The sequence below is a fragment of the Scyliorhinus canicula genome, chromosome 4, assembly GCF_902713615.1.
Source record: "Scyliorhinus canicula chromosome 4, sScyCan1.1, whole genome shotgun sequence".
NCBI lineage: Eukaryota > Metazoa > Chordata > Chondrichthyes > Carcharhiniformes > Scyliorhinidae > Scyliorhinus > Scyliorhinus canicula.
The window spans coordinates 26736216-26751338 of record NC_052149.1 but is presented as its reverse complement, the minus strand read 5'-3'; the positions used below and the strand labels follow the sequence as shown (position 1 = coordinate 26751338).

At 43.9% G+C, this 15123-nt stretch overlaps 1 protein-coding gene across 3 annotated transcripts in view; it reads left to right on the top strand.

The window, feature by feature from the left end:
- Positions 1-15123, top strand: part of LOC119964436 (dihydropyrimidine dehydrogenase [NADP(+)]-like) — a 918190-nt gene that overhangs the window by 625118 nt on the left and 277949 nt on the right. The window lies entirely within an intron of this gene.

Below are 15123 nucleotides of genomic sequence, written 5' to 3'. Positions count from 1 at the left end.
CTGGTGTTAATCTGGCAAATCTTCTCTGAAATACTTCCAATGCATTTACATTTATCCATAAGTAAGGCAACCAATACTGTCCCCAGCACTCCAGATGTGGTCTCACCAATGCCCTGTATAACTGAAGCGTAACAACCTTATTTTGTATTTAATTCCTCTTGCAGTAAATGATAACATTCTATTCACTTCTTACTTACTACAAATTACTTACTGCACCTGCAGACTAACCTTTTACGATTCATGCACTAGGACACCCAGATCCCTCTGCATATCAGAGTTCTTCAAACTCTCAACATTTAGACAAAGTACTTCATTTTTATCTATCCTGCCAAAATGGACAACCTTTCTGATATTGTACTCCATTTGACAGATCTTTGCACACTCTCTTAACCTATCTGTTTCCTTTCTTAGCTTCCTTATGTCCTCGTCACAACTTCCCTACCTAGTTTTGTGCCCTCATTAAATGTAGCAACCATTCCATTGATCCCTTCACCCAAATCATTTATGTAAGTTGTAAAGAGTTGAGGCCCTAGCACTGATCCCTGTGCTACATAATTCGTCACATCCTGCCAACCAGAAAATGCTAATTCATGCCTACTCTGTTTCATGTTAGATAGCCAGTCTTCTATCCATGCCAAAATGTTACCCCCAACAACTTGAGCTTTTATTTTTCAGAATAATCTTTGACATGGCACCTTAACTAATACCTCTGGAGAGCTGGTTCCCCTTTATGGACAACATTTGTTACTTCTAGAAAGAACTCCAATAAGTTGGTCAAACAAGATTTCCCTTTCACAAAACCATGTTGCTTCTGCCTTATTATCTTAAATTTATCCAAGCACCCTGTTATAACATCTCTAATGATAAATTCTAACTTTTTCCCACTGACCGATGTTAAGCTAAATTGCCTATAGTTTCCTACTTTCTGTCTCTCTCCCTTTTTGAATAAAGGAGTTGTATTAGGTATTTTCCAATCTGACGGAACCTTCCCCAAATCTAGTTAATTTTGGAAAATTAAAACCAGTGCATCAATTATCTGAGTAGCCACTTTCTTTTCAAGACCCTAAGATGAAAACCAGCAGGACCGGAGGATGTGTCAACCCAAAGTTGAATTTCCTTGGTGATTGTAATTTTCTTGAGTTCTCTCCCCCCCCCCCCCTTCCAATTCCTGATTCGCAGCCATTTTTGGGACATTACTTGTATCTTCTTTCATGAAGTCAGATGCAAAATACCTGTACAGTTCATCTGCCTTATTTTCCATTATTAATTCCCGAGATCATTTTCTATTGGACCAATGCTCACTTTATCAAATCTTTTTTTTCTTTTTTAATTACTTATAGGAACTCTTACGATCTGTTTTTATATTTCTAGCTAGCTTTCTCCGGAATCTCATTCCTTATTAATATTTGAATCATTCCTGATTGTTTTTTTACATACTGTCCAATCTTCTGTCCTGCCACCCAACTTTGTGCAATTATATGCTTTTCCTTTACGTTTGATATTGACCGGAATTCTCCGTCCGTTCACTGGTGACGGGATTCTCTAGACACACCGGCAGTGCAGCCCTGCCCACAGGTTTCCTGCAGCGTGGGGTAACCTCAATGGGTATTCCCATTGATAGCAACGGGAGCAGAGAATCCCGTCACCAGCAACCGGCGCACGGCCTCCTGCCACCGAGAATCACATGGCTGGGAGGCCAGGGAATCCCGCCCATTGTCTATAATTTTAGTTTCCCACAGATGGAGGGTCTCCCCTTAGAATTTTTCCTTCTCGTTGGAATGTATCTATTCTGCATATACTGAAATATCCCTTTAACTGTTTGCTATTGCATCTCTACTGACCTACCCCTTAACCTAAATTGCCAGTTCACTTTAGCTATCTCTGCTTTCATGACCTCATAGCTGCCCTTATTTTAAAATACTGGTCTTAGACCCACTCCTCTCTCCCTCAAACCAAAGAGAAAATGCTGGAAAATCTCAGCAGGTCTGGCAGCATCTGCAGAGAGAGAAAACAGCTCACATTTCTGCTCACAGCTTTGACAAAGGGTCATCTGGACTCGTAACGTTAACTCTTTACTCTCCCTACAGATGCTGCGAGACCTGCTGAGATTTTCCAGCATTTTCTCTTTGGTTTCAGATTCCAGCATCCGCAGTAATTTGCTTTTATCCATCTCTCCCTCAAACTGAAAAATGCAATCATATTATGATCCCTGCCTTCACTATAAGGTCATTAATTAATCCTATCTCATTGCAAAATATTAGGTATAGTATAGCCTGCTCCTTAGTTGGCTCCAGAAAGTGCTGTTCTGATAAATTACTCCCAAAACATTCGATGCATTTGTCATCTCGGCTGCCTTTGTCCTTCTAATTTATTCAGTCTATATGTAAATTAAAATCTCCCATGATAATCCCCATACCTTCTGACAAGTTCCTATTATTTCTTCTTTGATACTCCGTCCTACAATGTGATGAGTATTAGGGGGCCAGTTCACCACTCCCACAAGTGACTTCTTGGCTTTATCATTCCTCATCTCTACCCATACTTCTATCCTAGTTTCCCCAGCATGGGTCATCCCTTTGTACTGTCTTAATGCCATCTTTAATTGACGGAACCACCTGTCCACCTTTTCTTCTATCCTTCTTAAAAATCACATATCCATTGAACATTCAGGTCCCAATCTCTGCCATCCTGCAGCCATGTCTCTGTAAAGGCAATTAGATCGTACTTATTAATCTCTATATTAGATTGTATTTATTAATCTCTATTTGCACTTCCAACTCTTGTTTTGAATGCTCCATGCATTTAAACACAGATCCTTAAGTTTTGTCCTTTTATTATTTTTGAAACTTCCAGCCTTAGCTGTTGATTTCCTCTAGCTGTATACGATCTATCCCTTCCTGTCACGGTCTGTTTATCATTTCCGATATTAATACCTTCCTCCCTTCTCTTATCTCTTTGATATACCACATGTGTCCACATTTGAACCCTTGGTGCTATTATTTAGTTTAAAATCTTCTCTACTTCCCTCATAATGTGATTCACAAGAACTCTGGTCCCAGCATGGTTCAGCTGCTCATTTGCAGTTTCCCTTTGGTGTCACTCTACTGCTGTCCAACCGGTGTCATGCTACTTAGTTCTGCTATTGGCCCACTGCCCTAGTCAGTTTAAGGCACTCAGCAAAGATTCCCATGTCTGACGCCTGCTTAGTTATCATCCAAGTGATCTTCCGTTGGTAAAGAAAATAATAAATAGCTTACATTTGAACAGCTTCTTTCATTGTCTTGGGATGTCCCACAGCCCGTTGGGTGTATTGAACGTGTCACCGCTGTTATATTGTCGGAATTACAAACCTGTGCCTATATAACCAAGCTTTGGAATTCTGTGTCGCCAGTGGAAAGCTCCAGACTCCAGCTGGGCTCTGGCCAAGAAGATAATATTTAATCCTGCAGAGCATCACAACTAATCGGAGTATTTATATATTGAACAATTTTCCAGTCCTAAATATGGGATTGTTTGTCTAGATGCAGAGAGCACCCCCCCACCCACCCCTCGCCCCCCCTTCCCTCTCCCCCAAAGAAGGTAATCTAAGTGCCAAGTGCCTGAAATAAGCATGAAGCAGAGATTAAATCAAAGCTGCACAATTCTATAGGCCCCGTGATGGAACATAGTTTAGTGTTTCCAACAACAGGTCCATTATAGCCCTGCATAGAAAGTACAGTCAACTTAAATTTTATTTTTTTAAATTTAGATTACCCAATTATTTTTTCCAATTAAGGGGCAATTTAGTGTGGCCAATCCACCTACTCTGCACATTTTTGGGTTGTGGGGCGAAACCCTCGCAGACACGGGGAGAATGTGCAAACTCCACACGGACAGTGACCCAGAGCCGGGATCGAACCTGGGACCTCGGCGTCATGAGGCAGCAGTACTACCCCACTGCGCTGCCCCTGATTGCAACAGATATAACCCAGGCTTTTAATAATATTACTGCAACATATATATATAATACAATCGATTATATTTTTTAAAAATCCTGCATTCATCACAACCTCCATTCACATCTGGATCTTAGAAGAATGGTGGACCAAACTCCCTAGATCGTAAAGCAAGTCCAATGATTCAGCTCTCTTCCTGGCTCATCTACTTCCCATTAGTAGATAACTGAGCAAAAAACAGCAAACACTTGACTATCCATAAGGTCAAAGATAGAATTAAAAACTGAAAGCCTGTGTGCTGCCTGTAAGCCAGTACCCCCCTCTGCCAAACTCAACAAAGAACATGGCAGCCAATGAGAACCATTTACTGCATTTCAATCGCAACTGCCCGCTGCCTGCCATCCACGTTCAGATCAATCCAGTCAACTGAAAATGATCGTTATTATTTTGGATCTGGCTACAGATGTGAAAAGACAGTTCAACACAGGTATCCTATGGTAGACTCTGCATACAACTAAAGATGCAACAGCCTTTGAATAGTTGCTTTGGTGTATGGAGATATCAAATAAAGAAAATGGCACATTATTTCTTCAATATTCTTCATTCTTTCTTCACCACAGACCTAATTGTCCAAGCTCTTACCTTCTGCATTTTATGTGAGGATTGTTTATAACACTTACTTTGGGTATTTCCATGTACTGCACTTCATGGAATCATGAATTGGTCCATCCTATCCATGCTGGCTCTCAACAAGCACAATTGTTTCCAGATAGCAGTTGAAACATCGCAGCATATTCCAGACCAATGCTTTAGGAGCATAGAATGCATCATTTTGGAGTTGGGATGACTGAAGTATTTCTTAAACTCTATAAGCAGCTGGTATGCCCACATCTGGAGTATGCATGCACAGTTTGGGAGATATACAGCTTATAGAGGGGGTGAAAAGATACCAGGAAAATGGAAGGCATGAGGGAAATATCTTATGAGGGGGGTTTAAGAATTCTTGGATTACAATCTTTAGAGAAGAGAAGATTGTTATTTGATTTAGTTGAAGTTTATAAATTGATACATAGCCTTACTACCTCTAAGCCTGAAAAGATTTTTACTCAAAATTACAATATTTTGCATAGGGAGATGGTCATCAGTATCAACCTGGTTCATGTCTTGATATTCGTAAACAAAAAAGAAGACTGGAGGATAGCAAATGTTGTCCCTTTGTTCAAGAAGGGGAGTAGAGACAACCCTGGTAATTATAGAACTGTGAGCCTTACTTCGGTTGTGGGTAAAATGTTGGAAAAGGTTATAAGAGATAGGGTTTATAATCATGTTGAAAAGAACAAGTTGATTAGCGATAGTCAGCACGGTTTTGTGACGGGTAGGTCATGCCTCACAAACCTTATTGAGTTTTTTGAGAAGGTGACCAAACAGGTGGATGAGGGTAAAGCGGTTGATGTGGTGTATATGGATTTCAGTAAGGCGTTTATTAAGGTTCCCCACGGTAGGCTATTGCAGAAAATAAGTAAGTATGGGATTGAAGGTGATTTAGCGGTTTGGATCAGTAATTGGCTAGCTGAAAGAAGACAGAGGGTGATGGTTGATGGCAAAGTTCATCCTGGAGTTCAGTTACTAGTGGTGTACCGCAAGGATCTGTTTTGGGGCCACTGCTGTTTGTCATTTTTATAAATGACCTGGAAAAGGGTGTAGAAGGATGGGTTAGTAAATTTGCAGATGACACGAAGGTCAGTGGAGTTGTGGATAGTGCTGAAGGATGTTATAGGATACAGAGGGACATAGATAAGCTGCAGAGCTGGGCTGAGAGGTGGCAGATGGAGTTTAATGCGGAAAAGTGTGAGGTGGTTCACTTTGGAAGGAGTAACAGGAATGCAGAGTACTGGGCTAATGGCAAGATTCTTGGTAGTGTAGATGAAGAGAGAGATCTCAGCATCCAGGTACATAAATCCCTGAAAGTTGCCACCCAGGTTAATAGGGCTGTTAAGAAGGCATATGGTGTGCTAGCCTTTATCAGTAGGGGGATTGAGTTTCGGAGCCACAAGGTCATGCTGCAGCTGTACATAACTCTGGTGCGGCCACTCCTGGAGTACTGCATGCAGTTCTGGTCACCACATCATAGGAAGGATGTGGAAGCTTTGGAAAGGGTTCAGGGGAGATTTACTAGGATGTTGCCTGGTATGGAGGGAAGGTCTTACGAGGAAAGGCTCAGGGACTTGAGGTTGTTTTTGTTAGAGAGGAGAAGGCTGAGAGGTGACTTAATAGAGGCATATAAGATAGTCAGAGGGTTAGATAGGGTGGACAGTGAGAGTCTCTTTCCTCGGATGGTGATGACCAACATGAGGGGACATAGCTTTAAATTGAGGGGTGATAGATATAGGACAGATGTCAGAGGCAGTTTCTTTACTCAGAGAGTAGTAGGGGTGTGGAAAGCCCTGCCTGCAACAGTAGTAGACTCGCCAAATTTAAGGGCATTTAAGTGGTCACTTGGTAGACATATGGATGAAAATGGAATAGTGTAGGTCAGATAGGCTTCAGGTGGTTTCACAAGTCGGCGCAACATCGAGGGCCGAAGGGCCCGTACTGCGCTGTAGTGTTCTATGTTCTATACATAATTGTTGATACTTGAAAGGCTTTGCCTGCTTTTGTTGTGAATGCTGAAAACGTAGTGAGTTTTAGAAGATTTGTTAGAAACATAGTGTGATTTCTATGTATGTGTTGTCTGATGTTGTTGAGCATGTTTTTAATACTGTGCCATTGTGCTTCACACTGTATGGCAATAATGATAAATAAGTAAATACAAGACTCTGGACCAAGTGCTGGAAATTGGGATTATAATAGATAGGTGTTTGATGTCTGGTGTAGACATGATGGGCAATACTGTAAAACTGCATTGCTCTCTGGCACTCCCTTGCCCTTTTCCCATCGCCCTGCATTTTTATTTTTCCTCTTTGAATGCTTATCCAATTCCACTTTGAAAACCACAATTGAGTCTCTCGCTCTCAGGCAGTGCATTCCAGATCCTAACCATTGTCTGCATAAAGAGTTTTCCCTCATGTCTTCATTGCTTCTTTTGCCAATCATCTAAAATTAGTAACTAATGGAAACAGTTTTCCCCCGTCTGCTATGTCGATATTCCTCATTATTTTAAACCCCTTCATCAAATCTCCTTCCAATCTGCACCCCTCCATGGAGAACAGTTCCGCTGCTTCAATTTGTCCATGTAATTGAAGTTCCTCATCCCTGGAACTATTCTAATAAATCCTTTCTGCACCCTCTCAAATGCTTGTCCTCCTTCCAAAAGGGTGTTGTCCAGAATTGGGCGCGATCAAACAGCCGCATTGCACTTTAATCTACCCGGCTTGCAACACCTTGCAAGATCTAAAGCGATCTCGCAAGACCTTATGATGTGAATCCCACCCATTGTAGACAGGATCACTTTTTGGTAAATCTGCATATTACAGCCAGCATCTAGTCTCACTCTAATATGCAATTTCCTGAGGCACCCGATGCGTAGGGATCTACCTCCTTCGCCACAGAGACCTGGGGCGAGTGGTGTTCAGTACTGGTCTCCACAAACGGGGACCAGACGGAACAGCACTTGTGGAGATCTCCCAGGGCATCGGAGACCCCCAGGTGCTTGCCCTCTGGGCAAGGTGGCACTGCCAGGATGACCAGATGTGACTACTAGCCGGCAGGGGCACTGCCAGGGTGCCAGGTTGGCACTGCCAAGCTGGCATTTTACTTGCAGTGGCTCTCAGGACGGGGATGCCCTGTGCGGGTGTTGGGTCGGGTGCACGGGAAGGGCCTGGGGACCCTCTCATAGTGGGTTGGGGCTTAAGGGGGGTTGGGGTTGCGTCAGGGGCTCCAGAGATCAGTACACCATACACTGAGGAGTTCTGCTAGAACAGGAAGCTATGTGCGGCCTCGGACGCGCGTTGCCCACTGAGACCCCCTGTCTAACCGTTAAATAGCGGGGTGCTTCTCGCCGTTGAGAGCGCCAAGAAACACGCGGCTAAACCCGCCCGCTATGGGGCTTTATTTCCATTTGAATAAATCGCGCCCAGTATTGCAGTTGAGGCTAAACCAGTGTTTTATAAAATTGCTTCATAACTTCCTTATTTCTGTACCCTATGCCTCTATTTATAAAACCTGGAATCCCAACTGTATTGTCAACAACCTCGCAACTTGCCTTGCAACTGTCAATGATTTGTGCATATATAACCCCGGGTTCCTTTGTTCTGGCAGCCTCCTGTCTTTTTACCTTTAGTTCATATTGTCTCTCTTCATTCTTCCTGCCAAAATGTATGATTTCACACTTTTCTGCGTAAAATTTCATCTGCCGCTTGTCCACCCATTCTACCAGGTGGTCTAGGTCCTATTGAAGTTTCTCTCTATCCTCCTCACAGCTCACAATACTGTCAATTTTGTGTCCTCAGAAAATGTTGGAACTGTGCTCTGTAAAAGTCTGGGTCAAGTAAAATAGTGGCCCGCTGGGAATGGACCGCTGGGGAACCCCACACTGCACATTTGCCCCATCCCCCAAAAAAACACCATTCAGCACTACTCTTGTTTCCTATCACTCAGCCAACATACTGTTACTCTTCCTCTTATTCCAAAGGCTTCACATGTGTGCTGCTGTATTATTATTTCGGGACATGACGACCACAAAGAAAATTATTGTTACTTCAAGTGAGGACACACAGCCATTCAGCACGTTTAAAAAATATTGTACTTATCACATTGATTTATGCCTGGTTTAAGATTGGACATACAGGATCATGAAAGGCATATATTACTTGTTTTCTTGAAGATCTCTGCATCATCTTCCCAGTTAAAAATATGTAGTGTGGCCACATGAGGGTGCTGTATGTATATACATTTTATAAAGGTATGGGAAGGATAGAGGTCACAAGGTTCAAGGTTAATGGACCTTAAGAACGCAGTTGTCTCTAATTCTTGTTTTTCCCATAATGGCATGCTAACTTCATCTGTTTCCAGTGTAAAGGATAACTTCCTTTGATGAATGAAGAACTTAAAGGTGAACGATCTGGCTTTTATCAATACGGTTCAGATCATTTTTAATCGTATGTTGATTTAGATTTAGATCAGACTTATAACTCTAAGCATTCTATAGTACAACTGCTAAATTTTTGCATGAGTCAACTGGCCTTTTAATGTTTAGAATGTGCAAGGACTAGACATCACCACGAAACGTAAGCCACTCGTGGTGCAGTGTTTGAGTTATGGATGGCTATTAGATTATCTTAAATAATTGATAAACAGCATCTGCTGGTGGAGTACAGCTAATGAGGCGTGGAGTGTAATATTTTTGTCAAATACGTTTCATTTTTAAGATACAAAACTGGATCGCAAACAACTGGATTTAAAGTTTGACACAATATTCCTTTTCATAAAATGCAACTCAAGTTTGTACCTAGCATTCCACTTAGGTTGCAACTCGACCTGCATTGCATAAAGTACTAAAAGCATGTCGCTGTATATTAACAGAGATGCTCTGATTTTTCTGTTGCATCTATTTATAATGATTAATGCCTGCTCCTTTTTCAGTCACTGTAATTATATGCTATAGCGATTTACTGTTGGAAATGAATAATCTAACAGCTTTGTGGAATTCAAATTGCTGATGTTATCAGTTATATCAGTTCTTCAATTTCTAAATTGTTGTGATGTCTGAGAATGAACAAATAGATTCTTTTAGCAGTGAATTAGTAGAAGATTATGCTATAATATAACCTCATCTGCTTTGGTTAAGCAACGGAACCTAATGGTATTCAAACTCAGAAAATAGGTGCTCCAGAGTTTTATACAAAAATTGAAGCAATCTCAAGCTTTATTGGTTTTTCAGAAAAATATTCCCATGTCTTTTAAAGTATAAAAAAAAATACTGCCCATTGATTGGATAAATGGATAGTACATGAGGTTTTCAATTGTAATTGGCCCAGATCAGGGACCTGGGTTTGATTCCAACTCGGGTGTGTCTGTCTGTGTGGAGTTTGCACATTCTCCCCATGTCTGCCTGGGTTTCCTCCGGGTACACCGGTTTCCTGCCACAGTCCAAAGATGTAAAGGTTTAGGTAGATTGGCCGTGCTAAATTTCCCCTTAGTGTTCAAAGGTTAGTTCAGGTGATGGGGATAGGGCCTGCGTAGGGTGCTCTTTCAAAGCGTCAGTGAAGACTCGATGGGCCAAATCGCCTCATTCTGCACTTTAGGGAATTTATGATTCTGTGGTCTTCTGAGGAGCAGCAATCATCGTCAGGTTGTCGCTTCGCTCAAACATTCCCCAGCTTGCTGTTGGCTCCGCCTTTCTTCCAGGACCTTCCGAGCCCAGCATTGCCAGAAATGCAAAGTACAGGTTCCCTTGGAGAGCTCCACAGCAGCGCAGTAAAGTTGGGAGAAGACAGAACATGCTCATTTTCTATGACATCAGCTGACATATGGTAAATATAAAAGGCCAGTTTGAAAGTTGGTGAACGGATGAGTGGATGACTGTGCGAGGTGGGTAGTTAAGTGGGAAGGTGGGTGAGCCAAGTGGGTAGTTTGATAGGGTAGGTGAGGTTGGTAAGTGGGTACAGATAGGGCTGAAATGGTAGGGGGAAAGGGTGTAAAATGGGTAAGGTGGCAGGTGAGAGAAGCATTAGTGGATGAAGTGGTAGGTGGGTAGGATGGCAGGTGAGTGAGGTGACAGGTGGATAGGATGGCAGTTGTGTGAGATGGTCGGTGAGTAGGGTACCACGTGGGTGAGATAATGTTCCAGTCTGGGTGATAATCGTGAGATCAGTGTGAGTGATTGAGGGTCAGTTCTGTAGTTCCCCAGGATTTCGATGAAGATTTAATCTGTCCTAATCTTAGGCAGGTAAATCCTCTCAGGCCACAGGAGAGGTGTCAAAGGACTGGAGGACAGCTAATGTGGTGCCATTATTCAGGAAGGGAAGTCAGGGAAAAACAGATAATTACAGGCAAGTGAGTCTAACATTAGTGACAGGGAAATTATTGGAAAAATTCTGAGGGACAGAATTAATCTCCAATTCGAGAGGCGAGGATTAATCAAGGATAGTCAGCAAGGCAGTGTCAGTGGAGATCAAGTCGAACAAATTTGATTGAAGTTTTCAAAGAGGTCACCAGCTGTGCAGGTGAGGGCAGTGCAGTTGATGTACTCTACATGGACTTTAGTAAGTCTTGTAACAAGGTCGCATATGGGATACTCATCAAGAAGGTAAGAGCCCATGGGTTCCAGGGCAATTTGGCAAATTGGATCTAAAATTAGCTTAGTAGCAGGAGGCAGAGGGTGATGGTCGACTGTAGTTTTTGTGACTGGAGGCCTGTGCCCAGTGGTGTACCGCAGGGATCAGTGCTGGGCCACTTGTTGTTTACAGTGGAGGTCGGTCACCAACAATCTGTCCTGGTCCACGACCAAGAAAGCACAACAGCAACTATACTTTCTCAGCAAACTAAGAAAATTTGGCATGTCCACATGGACTCTTACCAACGTTTACAGATGCACCATAAACAGCATCCTATCTGGTTGCATCACATCCTGGTATGGCAACTGTTCGTCCCAAGACCGTAAGATACTACAGAGTTGTGAACGCAGCCCAATCCATCACGCGAAACCGACTCCCATCCATTCAGGGCCGGTGCTAGGAATTGCAGGCCCAATTAGAAAAGTGATGGCGGGGCCCCTACTCTACAAAAGTAAAAATTTATGTATGTTTATATTTCGTGTAGTATGCTCGTCTTTAACCAAAAAAAAACATTAAATGCTTGATATACTAAAATTTTGAAACTTACTTACCCGGGCGGAAGGATTTGGCGGCGCAGGGCTGAAGGATTTGTCGACGGTAATGCGGTGCGTTCCCCAAAAGTAAAAACTACCCTATAGTTCCTCTTAGAATACAGAAAAGGCTTCAAACGGTAACTCTGTCGCCGCTGGCGCGGGGCCCCCTTAAGGTGCGGGGCCCAATTTGATGAAATTGGTCAAATAGGCTTAAAACCGGCCCTGCATCCATTGACTCTGTCTTGAGAAAGCACGCCTTGGGAAATGAGCAGCATAATCTAGGACCCCTCCCACCCGGCTTATTCACTCTTCAAACTTCTTCCATCAGGCAGGAGATCCAAAAGTCTGAGAACACACATTAAAACAGATTCAAAAACAGCTTCTTCCCTGCTGTTACCAGACTCTGAAACTACCCTCTTATGGACTGATTTGATCTCTTCGCACATCTTCTGTGCTGAGTAGTACTACACTCGATGCCTGCATCTATGTATTTATATTTGCCTTATGTATTTTTCTCATGTATTGAGTGATCTGTCTGAACTTTATGCAGAACAATACTTCTCACTGTACCTCGGGACACAAGACGTTAAACAAATCCAATCCAATCCAAATTTAGCTCAGTGGGCTAGACAGCTGGTTCATGATGCAGAGCAAGGCCAACAGCACGGTTTCAGTTCCCGTACCAGCTGAGATTATTCATGAAGATCCGTCTTCTCAATCTTGAGGTTAAATCATCACAGTCAGCTCTCCCCCTCAAAGGGGAAAGCAATCTATGGTCATCTAGGATTATGGCAACTTTACTTCCTTACTATAGTGTACATTAATGATCTGGGCATGACGTAGGAGGTATGATCAGTAGGTTTGCAGATGACACAAACATTGATAGTGTGGTAAATAGCAGGGAGGAAAGCCTTAGATTACAGGATTATAGAGATGGGCTGCACAGATGGGCAAAACAATTGCAAATGGAACTTAACCCTGTATAGAGTGAGGTGATGTGTTTAGGGAGGACTGACGAGACAGGGGAATACACAATGAAAGGTAGGACTCGCAGAGGACCAGAGGGACCTTGGGGTGCATGTCCAAGGATCCCTGAAGGCAGCAGGATAGTTAGATAAGATGGTTAAGAAGGCATATGGGATACTTGCCTTTATTAGCTGAGGAATAGAATATAGGAGCAGGGAGGGTATGATGGAGTTGTATGAAATACTCGTTAGACCACAGCTAGAGTACCGTGTGCACTTCTGGTTGCCACACTATAGGAAGGGTATGATTGCACTGGAGAGGGTGCAGAGGAGATTCACCAGGATGTTGCCTGGGCTGGAGTGTTTCAGCTATGAAGAGAGGCTGGCTAGGCTGAGGCGGTTTTCTTCAAGAGTAGAGAAGGCTGAGGGGGATCTCATCGACGTGTACAAAATTCTGAGGGATATAAATAAGATAGATGGGGATAAATGTTCCCCTTAGTAGAGGCGACAATAACCAGGGAGCACATATTTGGGATAAGGAACAGGAGATTTAGAGGGATTTGAGGAAAAGCATTTTCACCAAGAGGGTGGTGGAAATCTGGAACTGGTTGCCTGAAAAGGGTGATAGAGGCGGGAATCCTCACAACATTAAGGAGCATTTAGAAGAGCCCTTGAAATGCCATTGAATACAAGGCAATGGATCCAATGCTGGAAAATGGGATTGGAATAGATGGGTGTTTGATGGCAGGCACAGATACGCTAGGCTGAAGGGCCTCTTTCTGTGCTCTAAAACTCTATGGGCAAAATTTTCTGCCCTCCTCACAGTGTGTTTTTTAGAGACAGGAGGCAGCCTGCCATTGGCTGGATTTCCCCTTGAATACACCCCACCCCACAGGTAAACCCGTGGCAGGGGTGCGTTGTCAGTGGGACCAGAAGGCGTGAACAGCTGGGTAATCTCACGCTATGACTCTACGGCAAACTGTCTCAAGTCTCCAACTTTTGCCTTCGCTGGGAGCCCCATGGAGGGTCGCAAAGAGCAGGGTAATTGCCCATCAGAGATTGAAACTTCCTGGGCAATTCCCATGTAGTTCAGTACGTCACAGGGTCCCAATGTGTATCTGAATTGTACATCTGGGGCTGGATTCTCTTGTTCCCCAGCCACATGTTGCTCGGTGGTGCATGTTCGCTGTCAGCGAGATTCTGTCTTCCCGTCGCTTGTCACTTGTCAGGAATTCACATTGAAGCCACCCCACGCCGCTGTGAAACGGCGGGAAAAGTGAATCACAATGGCTGGAGAATTCTGGCCCTGGTCTCCAACGTCCCAGAGACCAGAATATTTGGGCCATATGGTCTGTTTGTTATCCTCATGAGACTCGACCTATTGCAACATTAATAGCACCTTGCCAAAAATAGAAACAATTAAGGCCTGGATAAGATTTCATGTTCGGATGCATTAGGTAAGATATTTAAATAAGATGGGCGGAATTCACCGTTTGAGAGATTAAGTGCTGACGCTGGGATTGAATCGTGAGAGTTCTACGGCCCCAATAGCAGCAATTCAGGACACCTAAATGGGCTAGCACCGGCGCCACGTGGAACTCGTGTAATTCGATGGGGTCGGGATCGGACTGGAGAGCCTGCCAATCAGGGGCTGCATATAAGCACTCCACTCCCTACACACCCTCACCCCAGCTCATAAGATGCACTGGTTGCATGTGAGCACGCCCATCCCGTTGATGGGTCGGCTGGGGCCAGAGGGAACCTGGGTGGGGTGGGGGTGGCCTGGGGAGGAGTTCCAAATAGGCAGTCAGCGGCATACACAGCCGCATGGCTGGCAGGGAGGCCACCCTGACCCCTCGGCCTGCTTCCTGGCTGCCCTCACTACTCCCCTCGACCCTGGCACTCGCCCTCCCCCCCCACCCCCAGCCAGTGGCGCAACTGTCAGAACAATATAGCGATATAATCCTTCATCTCTGGATGGTGGGGGGGAGAGGATGGGGATAACGTGGTATGAACGGTGAAGGTCAGAAGGCCTAAAATATGAGTAAACAACTGGGACAAGGTCCCAGAGAACTGAGAAGACGATTTTCTTTTTTTTTATAAATTTAGATTACCCAATTATTTTTTCCAATTAAGGGGCAATTTAGTGTGGCCAATCCACCTACTCTGCACATTTTTGGGTTGTGGGGGAGAAACCCACGTAGACACGGGGAGAATGTGCAAACTCCACACGGACAGTGACCCAGAGCCGGGATCGAACCTGGGACCTCAGCGCTGTGAGGCGGTTGTGCTAACCACTAGGCCACCATGCTGCCCTTAAGAAGACCATTTTCAACAGTCCATCTTGGCAGACCCTGTGGTTGCCTCTGACACCCGCCAACTCGGTTTTTAATACCATAAGTGAATCTCACCCTCG